Below are 22,559 nucleotides of genomic sequence, written 5' to 3' on the forward strand. Positions count from 1 at the left end.
TGGGTGAGGCAGGGAGGACTCCGCGGCAACGGCAGGAAATGATGCCCATGTAAAATTAATCATATTGACTGGTTCTAAGAATACACAGAGAGGTGAAGATGTTGGGAGTGCTCGCCATGGTGGGAGAGGGGGACCTGGTTCCCAGAGGCCTCATGGTCTTGAGCTCCTGGAAGGGGACCAGGGGAATGGAGGCGTTTCTGGGTGACTGATGAGAACAGTCTTCCTCATCTGGCCTCTGCGTGCCAGTGGGGTGAGGTAGAGGAGAGGTGTTCTCTGAACAGGAAAAGAAAGAAATAGGATCCCCTACCCATTATCCACCCCACATATCCATATCTTTCTCTCAAATCAATACTTGGCTTGGCTTGGTCTCATCGGATGAGGCCCAGAGAGCATTCTTGTGCCCGCTGTGTGACGAGGTCTGTCTCCAAGGGGGTGGCCTGAGCCTGAAGCAACATCCTTAGTTATGTGGTGGGATACTGGCCCCGGGAGATGCCAGTGTGCACTCTGAAACTTAGGTGTCCCAGGAGGAGTAGCATCTCATCAGATCAATCACCATGATTGGGTTCTTGGGACGAGACTCGGGGCCCTGCCCCATCATCACTGCGGTGGGAGCAGGAATATTCCACACATCAGACAGCTATTGCTCCCTGAGGCTCACCTCCAGTCACAGTGAGCGGGAAGGAAAGGGAAGACCATGTGTCCTTGTCCTTGAAATTCCCTCCAGGCATACCCCTTGCCTTCCGGAGCCCCAGCCCCAGAGGTTCTGGCCCTATTTGGCAGCCCTGGGCAACACCTGGTAGGCTGTTCTGAAAGGGGAGAGGAAAGGAGAGAATCCCAGTGGCTGGGTGCTTACTCAGAAAGCAAGAGAGGGAGCAGGGCTGGCAGGGGAAGCCCAGTGAGTGCTTGAATGGTTCCTTTTCTTCTTTTCCAGAGCCTGTTGTTCAGGCCAGATCCCATGGTGGGGGGATGACAGATGATAGGAGAGGGGCTGGTCAGGGCAGGGGAGGAGACTCTGACTGTGAAGGAGGGCGAGGAAACGGTGCCTCTGCTGGGATGTGAGATGGGGCTTCTCAGGGCTGGGTGCTCCCCTTCCCATAGGGAGCACTTAGGCTCAGTAAACGGGCCATGTCTGGTCCTTCCTTAACCCCATCTGCCTCCTCCTTCCCCCTCCCCAGGGCGCCCAAGGGGCAAGCTTGTCCCCTCACTTCATGCACAATCAGTCCCACCAGGTGCTTACACCCAGGGTCTTGGCCAAGCTCTGCTCCCTCCACAGTGACAAAGGCCCAGTCTTCCTAGCTGAGCCCCAGCCCCTGTGGCCACTGGGACAGTTCACAGATCATAGCTTCCAAAAGGGCACAGGCTCAGCATGGCCATAGTGGGCCCAGGCCAGCCTCCCTCCAGTGCCATGTTCCCTCCTCAGCCCACAGTCTGGGTCTAAGGAGTCCTAGGAGAACAGCCCAGAAGCCAGGCCTCTCCTCTAGACCTTCTCCTACCTTGAGGAGGGGCCCCCAAACTGCGAGTGTGGGAGGGCTCCCCTCTCTTCTAGTGGTCGCCTGCCCTCTGACGGTGAGAGGGGGAACTTCCTGCACTCAAGCAAGGGCCCCTCATGCCCACAGGACTCAGAGGCTAGGCTTCCAGGAGCTGCAGACCAAACCTCTCCCGCACTCCTGCACCCCTAAGGGCCAGGGCGGATCACTCCTCTTTTGCATGGGAGCCCCCTGCTTAAGTGGGCAGCATGGGCCCCTGGGCCCCATCCCTCACCGAACAACTCAGGCCCGAGCGTGGGCCACCAGCAGAGACCCACAAAACAAGAGATGAGAGTCAGAAAATCCAGACAGTATTGTAGTTTCAGTACAAACGTCAGTTTTGTTTCATTTCAAAAATGAGTAGCCAGTTTATGGCTTAGGGTGCATTTTAATTCTTACTTCCATATGTTGGGGCTCCAGACTCTCCCATACCTACAATCCTGTGCCTGAGGACCCATCAATGAGTGACCATGGGCACACCCGCCACCCGGGTGTGGTGCAGGCCCCAGTGCAGCGACCTAAATCCAGCCGGTCCTCAGAGCGGGAGGCACGGAGCAGGAGAGCCATCACTGGCTTATTACAAGGCTTCATTTTCCCTTCCAATTAAAAATTTTTTAATTAAAACATAAGACCTTTCTCTTTACTCTCATCTTATTTCAATAAGTAAAGTATTAGATTTGTTTTAGAGTGAGATCTGTTGTAATCGTGTTGGGCCGGTTTGAAAATCCACTGGAACGAAGAGTCAAGAGTGAGGCCTGAGATGAGGCAGCTGAGTGTGTCCCCAGAGAGAGGGGAGAGCACACATTTCAGGGGTGTCTCCGAGCAGGGAAACAAGCCCTGAGGCTGCAGTGAGTGACCACGGGCAGACCAGGTCACACGGGCTGACTGGGAGGGGAGCCAACGGAGCAGGGCCCAGGCCACACACATGCACACGAGAGAGAGAGAGAGAGAGAGAGAGAGAGAGAGAGAGAGAGCGAGAGAGCACTGTCTCCCCTTGTCTGTGGCTCACACTGTCTCCAAGGCCTCGGTTGGTTTCTCCCTTGTTTCTCAAGTTTCTCAGCAAAACATTAACTCTAAACGTCTGACCTGTCTCAGCTGAGTCGTTGCTTACAAGTCTGGTCCCCAGCAGAGGCCACCCAGCAGGGAGGAGAGTGTCCCCAAGGCTGGCAGAGGCAGGAGGAGGAGCTGCCGAGGCAAGGGCTGCAGCATCATCAACCCAACTGCAGTCGGCCTCCGGGATTTCCTCCCCACCATCCCTGCTTAGGGAGCAGGGCCCCACGCTCACCCCATGGGGCAGTGGCAGGTTTCTGCAAAGCGGAGAATGTGGGGCATTATAGTTTGGTGGGGGCGATGCACCAAGTCCCACACTGGGGAGCCTTGGATCTAACGGGACAGATAGGGACCTCAAGGAGTCCCAGATTCTTATGCAGCTCAGGTACTTGAGGGTCAAGCTCTCTCCTCAGAAGGTGGGGACCCACCCTCACCACCATGAAATAACTGGCTCTGACAGGGGCCGGCAAACCCACAAATATAAACCTGTTCAATGCAGATGTCCTCTGTGGGGAATGAAGGAGCCCCCAAACCGGAGTAATCACAGAGGGACACCGGCTCCCGGGTAAGGGTAAGGCGGCGGGAGGAAGGCAGAGCGGCCCTCGGGAACAGGCAGAGCAGGGAGGCTGGAGTGCCGAAGAGCCCGGTTGTTTTGTTTCGTTTCATTCCATTATGTTTTGTTTTTGTCCCACTGCAGTGAAGTCTTACTCTCAGGCTGGTGGACAAAGGACTTTCTCCCTTTGAATAAATGTCTTCCCAGCACCAGTCTGGCTGGGGGAGAAGAGGTGGGGGTCAGGGGTAGGTGGATGGGTGCAGATGTGGCCAAGGACGTCCGGGACACACATGGAGCCTGAAAGGGCTGTCCTCACCTGCTTCGGGCCGCAGTGTCCTTCAGATGTCACAACGGCAGCCCACTTGGGCTAAGAAATTACTCAGAGAATATTTAAACTCGGGCCCCGGTTCTCTGTCACTGAGGCAGGCATCCATATTGCCCCCACGGGCTCACTCAGCAGAATGTCCCAAGCGATAAACTGGGGAGTTCTGCAAGTTAGACTCCCCATGCCCTCCACCCTTCCTCTGTGTCTGCCCCAGCTCAGGAGTGGCTGGAAGCAGCCAGGCAGTCGGGCTGAAGAGGGGACACTGTTTCCTGTACACGGGTCTTGCAGCTGGAGGGACCTGGCAGATCCGAGGAAACACTGCTCCCAGTGTGGACAGCAGGGTGCCAGGCCCCTGGACAGCCCATGTACTGCAAGGGAGCAATGGGGGTGCCTTGCCGGTCCCTGGCAGAGAAACCCAGCTCGGAGGAACTGGAAAGCCGCTGAGTTGGGGGGCCACGGACACAGGATTATTTGTGGCTGACTCTCTACTCTAGAGGAAGGATCACCCCTCTTCTGGGCCTTCCATAGAGCTTGACCCCTGGCATCTTCTTGAGCCCCAGGATTTCCCGAGGGAGGAGCAGAGCTGGGCTGTGGAGGAGCTGGAGTGACTGCATCGCTCCCCTCCCTGCAGGGACATGGGGGTCAGTGACGTGGCCTTCCCATGCCCTCCCCGCTCACTCATCCACCTCCTCTCCTCTCCGCCCACCATCCTCAGGCCCCAAACCCCAAGCCCCAGTGCCCTCGGGCCTCCCAGCCTTCCTAGGACAACGGTCCCCACCACAAAGTGACCTCCTTTTGCTTTCCTTTTAAGTCCTGCCCCTTGCTGATCTGACAAATCAAACTGGGCAGATGTGTCCCTGGCGGCTAATGGACATTAATGTGTTACCGTTTCTGGCAACACGTGCCTCGTACCGGGACCTTTTAGAGCCCAGGCTGTAACCTGAAGAAACCTCTCTAATAGGGGAATGTCCAGCACAGCGAGGCCAGAGGGAGACGCTGGGAGCCTGGGAGGCCTCTGGCTACTCAGAGGGGCATGGCCTGGCCTAAATCTGTGCCACTGCGGACACGAACCCCACCTCCCAACCTGCCGGGCCAGAGGAACCCAGGCAGCCAAGAGCTGCTCACCCTGCCCATCTCCCAGCAGGGCCAGCACACCCCGCGGCTGCCGTGCCAAAGGTCTAATCAAATATTAAACACGGTCAGTAAACTTAAGCCAGCGTCCTATCTGGAATGCTGAGTCCCTTCCCCCAGAGCAGCCCAGTGAAGGGGACATTTCTAGCTCCGATTTGCCTGGGTGTGGGGTAGGGGCTTCTTGGTTCCTGCCCCACTGTGGGCAGGAAAAGGGGAGACAGACAGGGATCGTGGCAGGGAGGGAGGCTCATGGTTTTCCTCCCCGTTCTATTATTCATTTCCTCTGATTTTTATCTAATCTATCTTGATTGTCTTGGTGAAACTTAATAGACAAAGTGAATTTTTATTACATCATCAATATAATCTCTAGCTAATCAGCAGACACGGGGCCACCGCAAGCCCTATAGCTCCTCATCTGGCTTCATAAATAGTGGGAACAATCACTGCCGAGTGCGATCTCCCACCTCCTTCCAAGAGGCTCCCCCTGCCGCTCCCCCTCCCCAGACCTATTCTTGGGAGTTCTGCCCTCCCACCCTCCCCCCGCCCTGTGGGCCCCATTGCCGGTTCATGGAGAGATCTTCCCCATTTGCACATATTTTTAGTTTTCTCCCTCCCAGCTTCAGCTGTTAAAATCAAAAATCTGGGGCTTGTGTTTCGAATGCCAAAATAGCCTAATGTTGACTGATTTTTATTCTGCTTCTCTCTGTGCTCAGAATATGGTATGTCATGAGATATTACCTAATCCTATGGATCACAGTGCATACTATACACCACATTATGTATCCAATTAAGTGACAGTATAGTTCATACCTATATAAGCTATGAACCAAGGTGTTTTGGTCATCCAAAGTCAAACCATGTGTCTGATATACTGTACCGCAGATGTTATTTATATGTTCATTTATATTATAGAGTGCCTTCCATTTATATCGCATGTTACTCTGTAAAGTACTTTCTTGTATAGTACACCTTTTATCCCTATTGCAACCAGGTAGAGTTGATGCCTTTTTTTGTAAAGAAAAATGGAAAAGGGATCATGAAGGAAAATTACAACCTGGTCAAATCCTGCCAGGATACAAGAGAGCAGCTCCGGCTCAGAATGGGCGCTGAGAGCCAGGGAAGGAGCCTGGGCGAGCCGAGGGCCAGAGGCCTGGCTGCTCACCAGACACGCCAATTCCTGGCTGGGCCTGCTGGGCAGCCCCGGGCCAAGGGGCACCCCCCATTTAAGAAACGGTTTCTTTGGAGGTTCCCCCCCCACAAACCTGTGCAGAGTTAGATGTGAAACTGAGTGCACCCCCTTGCAGGTCATCTCCGTGGGGGCTGGACCCGTTCAGGACCGCAAGGCTGCCTTCTCCCCACTGCGGGGCCTGGGCCACACTGCTCTGCATTGGCTTGGATTTGAGGAAAACAACTGGCAAACACTACTTAGAGTCGAGTGCTATAAATAAAGCGGGTGATGAGGCTGAGGAATCTGCTTTGTGCGTCCACACCCTGACTGTTAGGGGAAGGAGGGACTGCTTCCAGCAAGCAGGTCAGAGTGGCTCTGGGAGTGGCCGGCCACCCTTTTAGGGTCTCTCTTCCTATTCCTGTGCTAAGGGCCGATTCTGTGCATCTGTTCAGTGGATGGTCCGGGGATCGTGGGGGCTCCTTCGGTTTGGGCCTGACAGTTCGAGGTGGCCCCGGTCCTCACAGGGGCCGCCAGAGCAGGCAGTGTTTAGCACTCAGGACAGAGGCAGCTGGGGCACAGAGGATGCGCTGCACCCAGGTGCCGGGTCCTTGCCCCGCCCTGCCGCCCCACTCAGTCTCAGCTTTCTCCTCTCTCACATCCCTACAGTGACACCTGCTCATCCCACCTCTTAGGGTCACCGTGAGGAGGCAGTGAGCTGCGAGGAGGGAAAACACGGTATAAAAGTGAAACTCTCCAGGGTCATCGTCATGTATTAAGTGCCAGCACCCCCATCAGACCACCGGGAGCGCTGACAGTCCTGCTCGCGCAGAAATCAGACCAACCGGATGACATCAGGCTCAGGGTGCACCGGAGGAAATACTGACAAAGCACCTACTACCCAGCACACACGGGGCCTTCCCGTCCTCTATCTCATCAAGCCCTCCTGACAAAACTGTGACAGAGATGTCCCTGTGTGCCTCTGAATACCACAGGGATGGTGCTCTGGGAGCAGTAACTCGATGAGGGTTATGTGCTAGGGAGACGCAGAGCCAGAATTTGCACCCCAATTTGTCATATTCTCAAGCCCGCCACATTTCCGTGACTGCGTTCCCTTTTGGGGAGTGAATGAAAAGATTGTCTCTTCCACCTCCTTCATTCTACAGACGGGGACACCGAAGCCCTGCGGCCTCGCAGGCTAATGTTTCCTTAAATCAGTCCACTCTGTCTTTTATGAAGGCTCTGAAAACATGTGTGTGCACACATGCACATGACAGGCACATAGATAGCACACAGACACACCCACATACTGACATACATGTGCACAGATGCACAGGGACACACTCAAATAAATACACCCTCAGACATGCATAGGAGCACATGCAAATATGGACACTCATACAGATACCCTTGTGCACAAGCACACACGCTCAAAAATACAGATACACACAGACAGACAATGCATAGACACATAGTCCCTATAGACACACATAGAGATACACACACACTCACTCGCACACCGCTTCTTAACAGGCGTAAATAACCACAAGGCCACAGGCACAATTAAGGCGCATGACTCTTTTAGAAGGAGAGATCAACCCAGCTGCTTTGACAGGAGAAAGGGATGACAGGGGCTGAGCTTGGAGGCAGGGAGGGGGCACAGTGGGTCCCTAATGCACCTTTCAGCCCTAGGCCGAAGGCCAAAAGTCCTCTTGCTCACACTGGTGTGGCCCGGGGGCCCTATAAAGGCCAAGGCCAAATCCCCACTAGAAATAAACAAACAAAAAAAACAGAAGGTGTTTGCCGAGAACGCTCCCTCTGCAATCTCCCTTCTGCGTCAACCCACAGGATCCTGGCCAAATTTCTGCTCATCTGACCAAAACCAAAAGCAGGTCCTGGAGAAATTTTGGGCAGGCCTCCCAGGGGCCACTCGGTCCCATGCATTGGCTATGGACAGGTCTCTTATAGGTCAAGCCAAGGCTGTGAGCAGACGAGGCACCTCCAGAAAAGATGATTGGGAGCGGGGAGAGGAGGGTTGTAGGTTTACAGCCAGAGTCTGTCCTGGAGACCAGCGTAGGCTCCGGCTGCCTCATTCTGTGGCTGAGCGAGGGAGGACGTCTTTGCACACCGAGCCCTCTGCTGTCCACCCAAGCCTGCCCCCAGCCAGCCTGTAGGCTCCTGTTGTCTATGGGATTACACTTGATTTGGGCTTGGCAGAGAAAGTGGCCCTATCCTTGTGTATTAAGGGAACACACACACACACACACACACACACACACACACACACACACACACAGTGAGCTAAGTGTTAACAACAGCAAGGAGCTCATCAGAGAACAGGAAACCTATGGTTTTCTTTTTTTGGACTAAAATCCTGAGGACCTGGGAATTAGTTCACTGAGTTTCCACCATCTGAAGACAGAGCAGATCATTCAGAAGTTGAGACTTCTGGGGAAATGGGGCAAGCCTGCTTTGTCATGCGTGCATTGCAGCTGGACAGGGGACGCTCTGGGGTGCCATTGGAGGAGTGCCTATGATGCTGTTCGCGTGAACATGTGCTGGTGGGCTGTGAGGGGTGAGGCTTCGTGGGCACCTCGGTCTGTGGCAGAGAGAGGGCTGTGCATGACCGTGCTGTGGCTATGCCTCTGGCACGTGGTGCGCGGATGATGTTGTCTCCTGTGTCCTCTCCGTCTCCGGTGAGCGTGTGTGAGTGTGTTGGTGTGGGGGTCACATGTGTTAGCTGCAGGAGAGCTGTGTTTCTATTGGTTCTGGACAGGACAGGGAGGATGCAGAGAGGGCTCTCTGTTTCCCTGCGGTTTCAAAGCTCCCTCATCCGGGACTTGCTATCCTGGCGAGCTCCACCCTTTCTCTCAGACCAGGGCATCTCATGCCAGTTTCCTAAGGTTCTGGGTCTAAGCAGAGATCCAGGACCCGGAGCCCCTCCCCACAGCTGCCCTGAGAACAGTGTGTGTGTGTGTGTGTGTGTGTAGTATGTGTGAACGTGCACACACACCACCTCCATGTGAGCACACCGAAATCTCAGCTGGTGAGGCAGGGCGAGGGATGGGCGGATGTGTGTGCTCAGACGTGCCGAGCGTGGGCAGCCATGTGGGAGCTGCCACGGGCTCCGGTGGGCCAGTTTTTAAGTGACAGATTGTGTGTACATCTATGACGAGATTTTCTACCAAGTGCTTGTACAAAACAGCAGAAAAAATGGGCTCGACTCCCTGAGTGGGCACTCCCACAGTTCCCTGCCCATGTGTGTGAGTGCGGGTCTTTCTCAGGGGTCTCTGGCCGGGTGTGGAGAGGATGTGGAAAGGTCTGTGGGAAGGAAGGGTCCTGCACCCGTGTGGCTGGGGGCAGCCTGACTGAGTGGGACACTAAGTGAGACGGTGTCCTCCCGACACCTCGCCGCTTTCCCAGATGCATGGCTGAGCCATCTGTGGCATGTTCTCACATGCTGCCCACAGATTCCCCTGGGAGACTGAAGAAGGGGGATCGGGGCTCCTCAATGCCCCAGAAGGTTGCCCTGAACACCTAGCTCCCCTAGGAGACAACGAAAGTGCCAAGCGGGTGTGTGTGTGTGTGTGTGTGTGTGTGTGAAAGAGAGAGAGAGAGAGAGAGAGAGAGAGAGAGAGAGACAGGGAGCTGGGGGCGGCAGCTATGGGAAGAGAGAGCCCCCCCTCCCCACTGCCTCCATCTGGGTGGGAGCAGATGGTGCTCACACCTGACCAGCAAGGCCAGAGGCAGCTCTGGAAAGCAGTGTGTCCTGAGAGGACAGTGCAAAGGAGCACCCCCAGGAAATGCTCTCTGGTGAATGCACCTCTGCCCACCCAGATCTGTCCTCTGTCTAGGCCAGTGATGGCGAACCTATGACACGTGTGTCAGAGATGACACGCAAACTCATTTTTTTGGTTGATTTTTCTTTGTTAAATGGCATTTAAATATATAAAATAAATATCAAAAATATAAATCTTTGTTTTACTATGGTTGCAAAAATAAAAAAATTTCTATATGTGACACGGCACCAGAGTTAAGTTAGGGTTTTTCAAAATGCTGACATCAAAAGGTTCGCCATCACTGGTCTAGGCTCACAGAGCCCCTGAGCCCAGCCCACACACCCAGCTACAGGTGCCCTGTGCCTTTGCCTCCGCTCTGGGCCACTGGGAGGCTGGCCCAGTTCTTGGGCGCAGACACAAAGGGCAGGCCCTCTCTCAGCCTGGCCCCAGCATGCACTCACTATGCTCCTTGGTGGCAGTAGGTGGAAGGCCAGTCCCACCCGCCCCCAGGGGCCCTGGGCCTCAGGCATAGATCTAGCAGTGACCTTCACTCACCTGGAGGGCTCTGCTGAGCTGCCCCCCCCCAAGGTCAGAGACCCAGGGTTGTCATGTGGCCTTTGCCTGGAAGTCCTCAGCGGCAAGAGTGGGGAGCCCTTCGGTGAAGCCTGCTTGGCCTCCTGCAGCCAAGGCTGGACCCTGACCCTCCACAGACTTCCCAGGACGCCTGTGTCAGGACCCTGAAAATCTGGTGGGAAATGCAGATCCTATCTCTGCCCCAGACCTCGGAATTCCCTGAAGATGGGCCAGGGACTCTGTAGTTAGGTGACAACCCCAGGGGTCTCCACACACGCCCCCGCCTGGTTCCCAGGGCTGCTTTATGGCTGCCCCCGGCCCCATGATCGGTGCCCGGTCCAGACTGTGAGAATGCTGCGGCTTCCTCCTGCCTCCAATCTGGACATCCTCCGAGTGTCCTCTAACTTCCTGTCCCTGTCCTGTGGCCTGCAGGGCTGTGTTCTTCCCCAGAGGAACGACCTCCCAGACCGCCAGGACCATGTGCGTATGCCGTAAAACCCTTCCTTAGGCTGTCTTCATAACCGCCAGAATGGACATGCCTTCCCCACCTGTGATCTCACTTTCTCACCTTCACACACCCCATTGCGCGCACACACCCACAGACACACAGAGACACAGTCACATAGACACACACAGACACACACACACACACCTGCATTCACACATAGACACACACAAATACACACAGACATGCTCACATGCACACAGATGCACACACAGATACACTTGCACTCACACATAGACACACACAGATACACAGAGAGATGTACTCACACACACAGCCACGCAGATGCACACACAGACACACATAGAGACACAGTCACATAGACTAACACACAGATACACTCACTCACAGACACAGATACACTCACACACAGACACAGCTGCATTCACACATAGACACACACACAGCCATGCTCACATGCACACAGATGCACACACAGATACATTTGCACTCACACATAGACACACACAGATACACACTCAGAGAGATGTACTCACACACACACAGCCACGCAGATGTACACACATGCACTCACACACACAGATACACAGAACTGTGCACTTGCATCTATACCCACCCCACCCTCTGGTAGTACATTATGTGCAAGTTCTTTATCACATGGTTTAAACTAGTCTCTTCCCAGCCACTGGAGTCATTGCCCTGCTCAGCCCCTTCCGTGGCTTCCCACACCTTCCCAGACCTCCTCAGGGGAGGGGAGGTGGGGGGCCCTGGAAGGGCACAGAGGCTGTTAGGCAGGCAGTGCTGAGTTCAAACCCCGGCCTGTCCACCGATGGGTAAGCTATGTGACCTTGGGCAAGTCGCTTTACCTCCTGGGCAGCCTCAGTTTCCTTGTCTAGCAAATGGGGATATACAAACTGCCTACGTGGGTTAGCTCTGAGTATAAATGTAGCAATCTAGGCAAAGCACTTGGCACAGTGCCTGGAACGCGGGGAACCTGAAACCTGAGATAAATCGTGGCCGAGTAACAAATGAGAAAAGATAAAGAAGTCAAGAGGCTTTGCAGCCCAGACCCTTCGGCCTTGCTAGCTTACTCTCATGCTTCCTTCCTGCGAGATCAGTTCCGTCTCTGCACCTGCTCTGGTTTCCCCTGCCTGGTGCCCCCTTCACTCCGGTTCCCCCAGACCACAGCTCTGCAGGCGCAGCCTCTTCCAGGAAGTCCATAACAGCGCAGCCCCCTCCATCTCTGAGTCCCCAGAGCTTGGATCCCCCCGCCTCGCTCCCCAAGGCCTTAGACCCACTGGGGTAACTCCCTGAGCTCCAGATATGCCTTCTCTCACCTGGAAACAGAGATGGAATTGATCAGCTCTAAGAATGCTCACTGCTTCACAGTCTGTCACCTTCTGGGGTGAAGTTTGTGCTGGATTTAGCATCCAGGATGGCACAGCCATTAGGGACTCTCGGAGGCTGGGGCAGGCATCCAAAGATTTGAGAATCTGCTTGGAGACCACAGTCAAGGGTCAGAAGTAGGTCGAAATGGTGAGTCCTTGTCAAGATTGAAGAGTTTGTGACTAGGGCTTGCTCATGGGTTAAAGTGGGGTCTGATGGCTGGCCCTCATTAGCTCTGGGTTTTCCCCAAGAACAGGAGCGGCAGCAGAGGTGCCGTGGAGAGAGCACTGGATCTGGAGTCCAGAGGCCTGAGTTTTAATACTTGAGAATTGGATGATGACCACAGGCATGTTAGTCCCTGAGCTCTGAGCTCTCATCTATAAATCAGGACTAACAACACCAACCTCATGGGTTACTGTGGCAATTAAATGAGAATATGTGAAAACATCGAGAATAGGCTTGTATAATGGTAACAATCATAATAGTCAGAGGAAAATGGTTGCCACGTCTTTACCATTCACCATGTGCTCCGTGCAATACCAAGGATTCTCATGTGCGATCTCATTTAACACGCCCAGCTCACTCAGGAGGGAGGTTCCGTTTCTATCTCTATTCTGCCAACAAGGAAACAGAGGCTCAGAGAGTTTAGGTAACTTCCAAGGTCACACAGTAAGGAAGTGGCAGAGCCAGGATGCCCACCGATGCCTGCCCCCCAGAGCCACGGGCTTCACGGAGAGCACCTGTGCCTGCCGGGTGGCTAAGCCGGGTGTGGGGACGAGGGAGCCCCCATGTGTGTACACACCATGATGGAAGATGGGAGCAGCCAGCTCCCAAAGTTCAGTGGATACACAGTAAGCACTCAATAACGAGTGTTTATTTATTGCTTCTGTTTACAGCTTTATTCCCAAAGTGAATTGTTTGTTTAAGTAAGGAGCATTTACCTTTATTACAGTCATTGGTAAATAAAATTATATTTGCATTTCCACAAATATGTATGAGTTTAATTAGTCTTGCAATTCATACACAAGTGCCAGGCCAGGAAACACAGTCATGAACTCACACTTCTACCCCAGGCCAAAAAGCCTTCTCAGACAAACACCATCAGGATTAAATAATTCATTCGTTCACAGATAGTTATCGATCACCCTCTCTGTGCCAGGCCATGAGTATAGTTACTGAGACACAACAGTGACCGAGGCAGATGAACCCCAGGCTCTCCTGGAGCTTCCATTTTCATGAGCAGAACTAGGTGATAAATTAAAATTAAAAAATTAAATACCCGATAGTAAGTACTATGCCAAGGATTAAAACGTATGGATGAGGTGCTGAGTGACTGGGGCTGCTCTATACTGGGTGAGCAGACAGTAAAGCTGACATCGAAACCACAAGCAGAGATGGAGGGAGAGAGCACTTTGGGCAGAGGAAACAGCAGGTGCAAAGGTCCTGAGGCAGGAATGGGCTTCATGTGTTCAAGAGAACAGGAGAAAATCTGGTGTGACAGGAACATTGTGGGGGTGATAGGAAGAGGGAGGTGCGGGGGGAGGATGGTGGGGGCAGCTTGTGTCAGGTTTGGCAGGTTGAGGGGGATGCTGGGTTGTATTCTAAGTGTAGTGAGAAACTGGAAGGAGTGTGCTCTTACGTATAATTCACAAAGCTCTCTCTGGCTGCTGTGTGGAGGCAACACTACAGGAAGGCAGGCATGGAGGCAGGTGGCCAGGGGAGTGATGATGGGGTCATGGATTAGGGTGGGCAGTGAAGGCACAAGAAATAGATGGGCTCAGGATGTGTTGGGGTGATAGGGGGTCCCAGGACTTGTTGATGGATTGGGTGTGGAGTGGAGTGGAGAGAAAGAAGGGAGCCCAGGAAGATTTGAGCCTGTCAGTGGCGAGCAGTGCTATTTACTGGGAAGGAACATGTTTTAGGGGTAGAGATCAAAATTCCACTTTGGCCATGCTGTGTGTGGAAGGCCAGTTGGACACCCAAGTGGGGACAGTGAGAAGGCAGGTGGCTATATGAGTCTGGAGCTGAGTGAAGGCCTGGGCTGCTGGTACAAATGTGAGAGGCATTGTTGTGTCCGGTATGTAAAGTCACTTATAATAGAACAAGTTAAACAAGCCTTCAGAGATGTGGTTATTTTTCTTCCTAGTATGGTCCGAGCATCAATTAGGCCACAGACTGTGTGATGCACACTAGGAGTCAGGCACGCATGAAGTCCGAGACAGGACCCTGACTCCCATGTCCCGCCCCTGCCTTGAGGCAGGGGCCCACCAACGCTGGCCACCACTGACCCCCATTTTGTCATTAGGGGATGTTCCTCCCAACTGGATTCCACCTCCCACCATCTCCCAGAGCTTAGCTTGGTTCTGTCCTTCCCATGCTCCCACCTGAGTCCCTCCTGCTATAGCTTCATTCCCTCCGACTTTTGCCAGGGCCCCTGCACTGCCCGGCCTTGGAGCATCCCTTTCCCAGGATGCCAAGGTTGCATTCCACCAGGAGGGAGAGCGGGAACTGTCCAGGGGTGAGTCAGCCAGATTCACCGCGGAGATGTAGGTCGCTGCTCTCCCTCCTTTCTGCTCTGCAGCAGCTGAGGCCTTCCCACCACCACCCACGTCCTTGTGGCCGGCACCCCTCCCCAGCGGCCCCTGCCAGCCTGACCTCGCCAGAGGCTTCTCTGAACCCCTGGAACTGAAGTGCCCTGCAGGGACTCCTGTCTGGCCCCCAGAGCCACCACCAAATGCCTGAGGCAGACTGCTGGCCCTTTTTTCTCTCTTTTCAAGTTAAAACTAATAAAAACACACAATGAAATAAGCTGATGTTTTACTTACAAATCAGAGCTGAAATTACTCACTGAGGTGAATGGGAGGCTCCAGCAGGTGGGGCTGGGGCTAGAGCCTGCAGGCGAAGGGCCCCCCCAGGGCCACAGGACAACCTGCCACACCCAGATTGCTCTCCTTAGACACCCCAGAGCCGGGCCTCCTTCCTCGTCACCACCCTGAAGAAGCCTGGTCAGAGCCCACTGTCAGGAGGGTGGTCTTCAAAAGGCCCCCGTGAAGAGTACTGGGGAGGTGGGTGGAAGGACAGACAGACACCTGGGGACAGTGCGCACGCAGATGCACATGCCCTATCACGACCTGGCAGTAATAGTAACAGTGCACCTCTGGTTGAGTTCTAGGACATGCCAGAGGGCACCGCCCACAGGGCTGCACTTCCTCACTTCATCCTTGCAACCACCCATAATGTGGCCAACTGGGCAGCCGTCATGTAACTATTTCCATGCAGTTAAGTTCATTTCACTTCAGTGTCATTAGACATACAGTTCCTCAGTCTAATGGCCATGGTGCAAGTGTCGAGAGCCACAGGTAACTAGTGGCTACTGTGCTCAACAGTGCAGACATGGGCCATGGCCCGCGTTGCAGAGAGTTCCATGAGATGGCATGCTCTCAGAATTGAGGGCCAGTACGCACCGTGAGCCTTGCACATGCACACACTTACGTGTGTGTAAATATGACATGGGCAGCTGTGGGCTTCGCTGGAGGTTCACATATGCTCACACATGGGCCATGTGGTGTGTGTGTGTGTGTGTGTGTATGAGAGGTGCCTAATCCTTGTCTACCACTCCCATATCCTGCTGCCTGTGGGAATGTGAGAAACCAAACTGCCTGGGTTCAAATCCTGGCACTTCCGCTGTCCCTCTGTGTGACCTTAGACAAGTGGCTTCACTTCTCTGCACCTCAGCTTTCTCTTTATAAAACAAAGATAATAATAGAGCCGTGGCAGAGGGCTGTTAGGAGCATTCCATGAGACAATGCGTGCAAAGCTCTCAGCGTGGCTCCCGGCACATTGCGAGCTATTAATAAACGTGAGCTGTTACCAACGTTTCCAGGAGGCAGCGTGTTTGCTGGGCTGGGGCAGCCTTGGAGGAATCACGAAGGCAGTGCGTTGAGAACTCTAAGACAGGAGTTTCACTTCAGGCTCAAGCCCAATGTGTAGGGGCGAGGCAAGGGCTGGAGGGATGCTGCAGGGGACCCCACTGGCCCTGGGAAAGGATGGATGCTGGGATCAGGGGGTGCAGACGAGGGAAGGTGTGCACGGAGAACCTGTGTTAGACATGGAGAAGGAGTTAGGCCTCAGCGTGTTCTTTAAAGCTTGCATCTTCCTGTCTTGCCCCGAAAATGCACTGCTTGGAGAGGGAGAGAGAGCACCATGCGCATAACTGTTTTACAATGTCAAAATTGCTTTTCAATTCAGTAAAGCATCAGGACAGCCATTCCCTCGCACCTTGCCCTCCGGGATCTAAAGCCTCACCTGGGAGATGAGACCAACCCACAAGCGACAACTGGAATGAAAAAGAATCCAGCCGGGGAGGCACCTGAGGGAATTCCCAGTCCAAGGCAGCCATTTTAACACAAATCAATTCAACAGGTGCTTGTTGCTGGGAAGACAGCCTTACCGGGGATTCAGAAACAGCAAAGTTATGAATGAGTCTCTGCCCTCAAGGAGTTGTGAGCCTGAGAAAGAGGCCCAAGGTTAGATCAACATTCCCAGTGGGTGGGGTCCTGGGTGGGAAAGCTTATGAGTAGGAACTGGTATTGGAAATGTGCTTTGAAGGATGGGCCTGACCTTAGGGAGAACAGTTGGAGGTCCAGAGAGGTTGGGCAGCTTGCCCAGGGCCACACAGCTAGTCAAGACTAGAGCCAGGCATGAGGTCCTTCCACCATGGGGGATGCGGAAAAGAGGGTGGATCCCTCCTCAGATGGTACAGGCGCGGGCCCTCGAGGTACACAAGGGGAGAGGAGAGCTGGTCCTCTCCGCCACCCCTGTCTGTCCTGGAAGCCTCCGGAAAGGTCCCGCCCAGCTGTGGGCTGGAGGCTGCCTGTGTTTTCAGACATGGCCAGCAGAGGGCACCAGGACCACTGCACAGCCGCCCCGGTTCAGGATTCAGAGCCTGGGGCCCAGGGCGCAGGGCACAGACATCTCCAACACGCACACACCCGGATCCAAGTGCCCTTGTGGGACACCAGATGGGAGAGCTACACCCTCCCCCACACACAGCTGCCATGTGGAGGGTGGGGCTCAGAGGGCTCTCGGCCCTCCCAGAACCAGGCACATCTGCACCCGGAGTTGAATCAAAGAGATTTTTCCCAAGATGAGCCTGCGCCTGATTGTGACATAGAATGGGTGCGCTTTCTGTAGTTTCCATTCCGAGAAGGCAACTCTCCATCTATCATCACCTCGGTTCATTCCCAAGTCCCCATAGCCAATCAGTGGAATAAAAAGAGCTCCCCAAAGGAGAGTCTCATGGGGAGTCAGGGATGAAGGGGGCAGCCTGAACCGTCCCCAAAGAACCGCAGTTCTCATGTCCGTTTGCAGACGCGTGACGAAGACCCATGTCCTTTCCTGGAGACCTGGCGGAGACCAGCCTGCCTGCCTGAATGTAAAGGCCACTCTCCGGGGGCACTTGGGCTGCTCTCCTCACAAAGACACCCCCACGGACTCCCCAGGACTCCTCCTAGCAGCCCGGGCCCTCAGACTGTGCACAGGCTGCGTCCGTCCAGCCGGGGGAGATTCCCAAATTCCAAAGGATTGGGGTTGGAAACCCAGTTTTGCTTCTGGCTCTGAGAACCAGCATGTGTCTGGTTTGGGAGCTGACAGTTTGGAGACTCAGATGACAGGAAAGATCCAGGTGGTGATAACAGTGCAGAGCTGGAGGTGTGGGAGCAGAAGAGGAGGACTTGGAGGGGGAGGTGGACTCGGAGGAGTAAGCGACAAGAGAGAGGAAGAAGGCACGGGGTGCGCTGGGCGGCCAGAAGGGCATGGGGACACCAAGCGGACCTGGGTGACCAGCTGCACCAGCCAGCCCTGCTGTGGGACGGGCAGACTGGCCATGGCTGGGCCACATCTGTCCTCGCTGTATGTGTGTGAACCTTGTGAAGTCGGTCAGCCAGAGCACCCTGGCAAGGGAGCTGCCTCCTCCCTCCCCTCTGCATGCAGCTGGGAGTGTCATCCTTGGCTTTCTCCTGACCACAGGAGTGTTGTGGGGATGCAGTGAGTTGGGGGTGGGCCGTCTGCATGAGCCTGTGGCCTCCTGAGGCAGATGTGCACAGCCTCAGGTGGTGCGGGGGTGGGAAGGAGCAAGTGCAGAACCCATCAGACCTGCCAGGCTAGGAGCCGGGAGGGCCAGGGTTTTGGTCTGTCTCCACCATTCATGACCTCATACCCCTGTCTCAGGTGCGTCAGAATCTCTTATGGTTCCGTATCTGCCTCTGAAAGTGCAAATGATAACCCCTGCCCTGCTAGTTAGGCAGGAAGTATAGGGAAGGCGTGTGTACCACACAGGTGCCCAGCATAGACCTGTGGCCAGGGACACCCAGCCCAGGCAGGGAAGACAGCTGTCGCTCAGCCACTTCCTCTAGAGAGGGAGTGGGCAGACAGGCAAGGACATAGAACAGAGGCTCAGGAAGGAAGAGTTCTCACTTGTCCAGGTCCAACCCACCCTTTGTCCTAAAGCCTGTCCTCAGGACTCCTGGAGACCACCAGCCTCACCCCTAGCCCTGTGGGCTCAGCCATCCCTGGGAAACCCTGCTTGCCCCACCCCAACCCTCCCCACACCCCTCCAGGGAATATCCTCCCACCTCCCCTCATTGTTGTAAACAGCTGTGATTCAGAGAGAGTCATTTCCAAGGAAACCAAAAAAAAATTTTTTTCCAGGCGTCAGGGGAAATTTCAACCACGACGCGAGTGGTTCCAGAGGAGCGTTGATGGCACCCAGGACGCAGCTTGGGGCTCCCAGCATTGTCGACACCGCTCTCAGAGGGAGGGACATAAACAGGACATATGTGCAGGGGCGTGGGGAGGGAGATGAGTGTTTCCCCAAAGTGGGAATTAAAGTTATCAATGATGTGCTGCTGCCGCTGTGGTTTAGCCGTGGGGCCCTTGCAGCTCAAGGAACCAAGAGCAGAGCAAAAGTTAGCGAGGGCCTTTCATCAGGGCTGAACCTGGCTCTCGGCTTGGCTGGTCCTGTGGGGAATTCAATGGGCCCAGCACTGAACTCTGGGAGGTTCGGGCACACCTGAGCTGGCTCCTTGGGGGCCTCTGGTTCTGGTGGCTGCCCCCCCCCCCCCCCCCCCCCCCCCCAGTGACACTGTGTGGAGGAAGCTCTCTGGCAACAGCAGTGGTGACCTCCCCCATGAAGTGGAAAACAGTGTGTGCCTGGCTATCCCAGTTGTGCATGGTGTGGCTGGAGAAACACATTTCTCTACATCAGCACCCTGATTTCTGAGGTGGGACCTTCATGACTAGGGCTAGGGAGAAGAGAGGGAAGGAACCACGTTGGAATATCAGAGCACATAAGGGAATGTGGTCCTTGCTGTCTGCTTGAGGACTTCAGCGATCCCACACACAGGACCCTGGTTACTTACTGTTCCCTTGGAGCTCCTGGTACATACACACACTTAAAACAGTACACTTGTGTAGATTGTTTATCTGTAGCCCACGTCTGCACACACACGCGTGTGCATCCTAGGGGGTGATGGAATCCATGAACTTTTTCTGTTACCGTGACCCTGGTAACAGACCATGGCATTAGCCCTATTTTAACATTTCTGAAATGACTGACTAGGAAAAACAACCGAGAGAGGTAAATAAACCTCATATGGGATATACTCTCTCATGGCTTTGAATGTAAAGGGTTAGATTTGGCCTCGTGCAAATCATGCAGAGGTGCTATTTTGAATTCTAGAACTGCCCATTGAGGCAGGAAGGGCATCCAGCGGGGTGTTCTATAGGAGAGGCCTGGGTGCAGGGAGTGCAGCAGCTGGAGCCCAGGGCTGGCTGTCCTTCGGGGTCAAGAGGAGGGGGTGCAGAGGGCAGCTTCCTGCCAGCCCACGGCGTAGACAGGTCTGCCCCCCGATGCTGCACCTCAGACCCCCTTGTTTCCCACGGTGTGCCAGTGGCCTCAGCCCCTGCTGGCAGGGGTGCTGTACACACCCCGTTGCCTGCTCTGTGAGGCAGCCCCCGTCTCTAAGTATGAAGCCCTGCAGACAATGGGCCAGCTCGGAAGTGTCTGCATCCATCTTCAGTCCTCTGCCTTCCTTCCCTCTCTTCCCCTCCCTCTCCTTCCCCTCTGGCCCTGGGGATGTATTTTGCATCCTTTAAATGATCTTGTTTATTCTACGTGTCGGAATATAGTTATCTGAATATTAATTATGGCTTTAGTGTGAAGTTCATCGGTTGAATGCAGGAATCGAGAATTCCTCCTTCACTTTCAGCCACCTGCTTTGATTTCTCTGTTTATCTGCTTGACTGAGCTGAAATCAGTTTCTGTAAGTGAAAGTCGGCTGCTTGGAGCAGATGTTAATGCTCAGAAATAGTGTACGGTCTGCTATTAGCATAAGTAGCATGATGCTAATAAATAGAGGTGTGCGGTGCTGGTGGTAGTGGCGGTGGTGGGGACCGAGGGACGGCAGCCTGCGTGGTGGCCGGTGGCCGAGCTGAGCACTGCCCAGAGGAAGAGGGAGAGGCCTGGGTGCTGGGCACCTCTCTGCCCAAGCCAGCCCCGCCCTCGCCTGTCCCCAGCACCCCTGTTACGCAGCCGGCCGGGGGCCGATGATTAATGATGGCAAGGGCTGTAACCAAATTGTAGTGCCATTAGCACCAAGTCACGACTGACAACTAGATACATCATCTCTGAGGTTTCTATCCAGCTAACTAATTTAACTCTGTGAATACGGGAAATGCTGCACTGTTGCCATAAGGCAAATATTGCCAAAGCCAGGAGCCTGCTGGTAACGAATGAGAAAGCAGGAATCCATCAGGGTCCTGCGGCCGGGTCCACAGCCCGGGCCGATGGAATAACTCCACATCCGTCCCATGGAGCCAGCTCGGTGGGGGACTGGCCAGACAAAGCCCTCCCTCCAGGACCATCCCTGCTCCCTGCCGGGGAGCTAACAAGGTTTCCTTCTAAGTCAGAGGAGGATGGGTTTGATGCTGACAACGCCTTCATCTCTGTCCCCCGAATTTCTCCCTGTCTCTGCAGCTCCCCACTTTCTCCAGGAGAGGGACTTGCAGGAGCTTTGATGAGAAACAGGTGGGCCTTACTCTCCTCACAAGAGCTGCGCCTGAGATAGTGAATGCAAATTGTTATTATCTTCGTTTTTGTCATCCTTTTTTTTTTTTTTACAATGAATCCTATTTGAAATGTGCTGTGTTTGCTCATCAGAAGAACCTTGTAAGGAATCCTTTTAGAAATGAAAGAATCCTCTGCCACGTGAATAGTCGCCCTTTAATTCATCTGGTTTATGAGCGTGGGGGTCCCATGGGGCCATGTTTCCTAAAGCCACCTGCTGAATTATTCTCTGAATCAGAAGGCCCCCATTCTAACCGTCCCCTAAGGAGGGCGGTGGCTGGGGAGATTAGGGAGCAGGGACATCCACTCCATGATAGAAACCCCCCATTCGCAAACTTCTCACCTGCCCACTGCAGGCAGAAAACATCCAACAGGCTCTGTGTGGCTCAGCACATCCAGCCCCGCTCTGAGGTTCTCCGACCCCCATCCCAGGAATCGGTGATGAGCTCACAGGATAATGTCTGTGGAAGCAGACATTTCAGAAAACCCAAAGCACTCCACCAGTCTGCAGGAGACAATTGTGCATAAGCAAATGTGCAGATCTTTCTCGAACCTGCAGCCCCCAACCCTGACTTGAATGAGAGCATTATAACTGGGAGTGGTCGGGCCCACTGCTAGAAGGCACTGTCGCTGGAGGTGGCCGCCCACACCAGCAAGCTCAGAAGAAAGTAATGGCAGCAACCCAGACAGTTCTGGGAAGTTTAACTTACATGAGAGATATCCAGATAATGGAGCCGGGAAGAAAGACTTTGGCGCCTGAACAATGTGAGCGCCCCTCTTTCCGGAGAATGCACTAAGACAATAACTGTAGGTAACCTGTAATTATCTAAGTAGGTAATGCACGCCTTCTCTACAGAGCACTTTCTCCTTTGTGAGCCGTCTCTTCGCTTTCTCTCCTGCAAGCTTTGCAACTGCCCTATGAGCACAGTGAGGCAGGAATTATGATCCCAATTGACAGATAAGGAAACTGAGGTTGAATGTTGTTGTCAAGGCAGGAGGCCAGTTATTTCAATAAGACAAAAGATTAGGCTGAGAAAATGAATGCTGTGTCGCTGGACTTTTTTATCTTCAGCCTATCTTTCAGATATTAGAAAGTCCAATTCCTGACCCACCACGCTCTAGTCTAATCTGTTTATCTCAGGTGCAAAAGCATGCATTTCCTCAGCCTCCCTCAAAGAGGATATTATCATTTCCCTTAAAGGACTATTCTTTAATCTGAAGGCTATTTCAAGTGTAAATGGGGTGCAGTCTCCCCCAAAGATAGCATCCCTCCTTCCATCCATTATCCCACGCACCGTGGACAGAGGTTACAAAAGTGACTGAGACCCGGCCCCTGCCCTCCAAATACCTACAAGGAAGCAAAGTATAAAGCCGCATTCCCCCAAACTGCCTCCGGAATACACATTCAAAGTGCTGGGAACGTTCAGAAGAAGAAAGGCTGTCTCCAGAGGGGATGACTTGGGGAGCTGCTGCACGGGGTG

Source organism: Myotis brandtii, unplaced genomic scaffold, assembly GCF_000412655.1.
Source record: "Myotis brandtii unplaced genomic scaffold, ASM41265v1 scaffold248, whole genome shotgun sequence".
Lineage (NCBI taxonomy): Eukaryota > Metazoa > Chordata > Mammalia > Chiroptera > Vespertilionidae > Myotis > Myotis brandtii.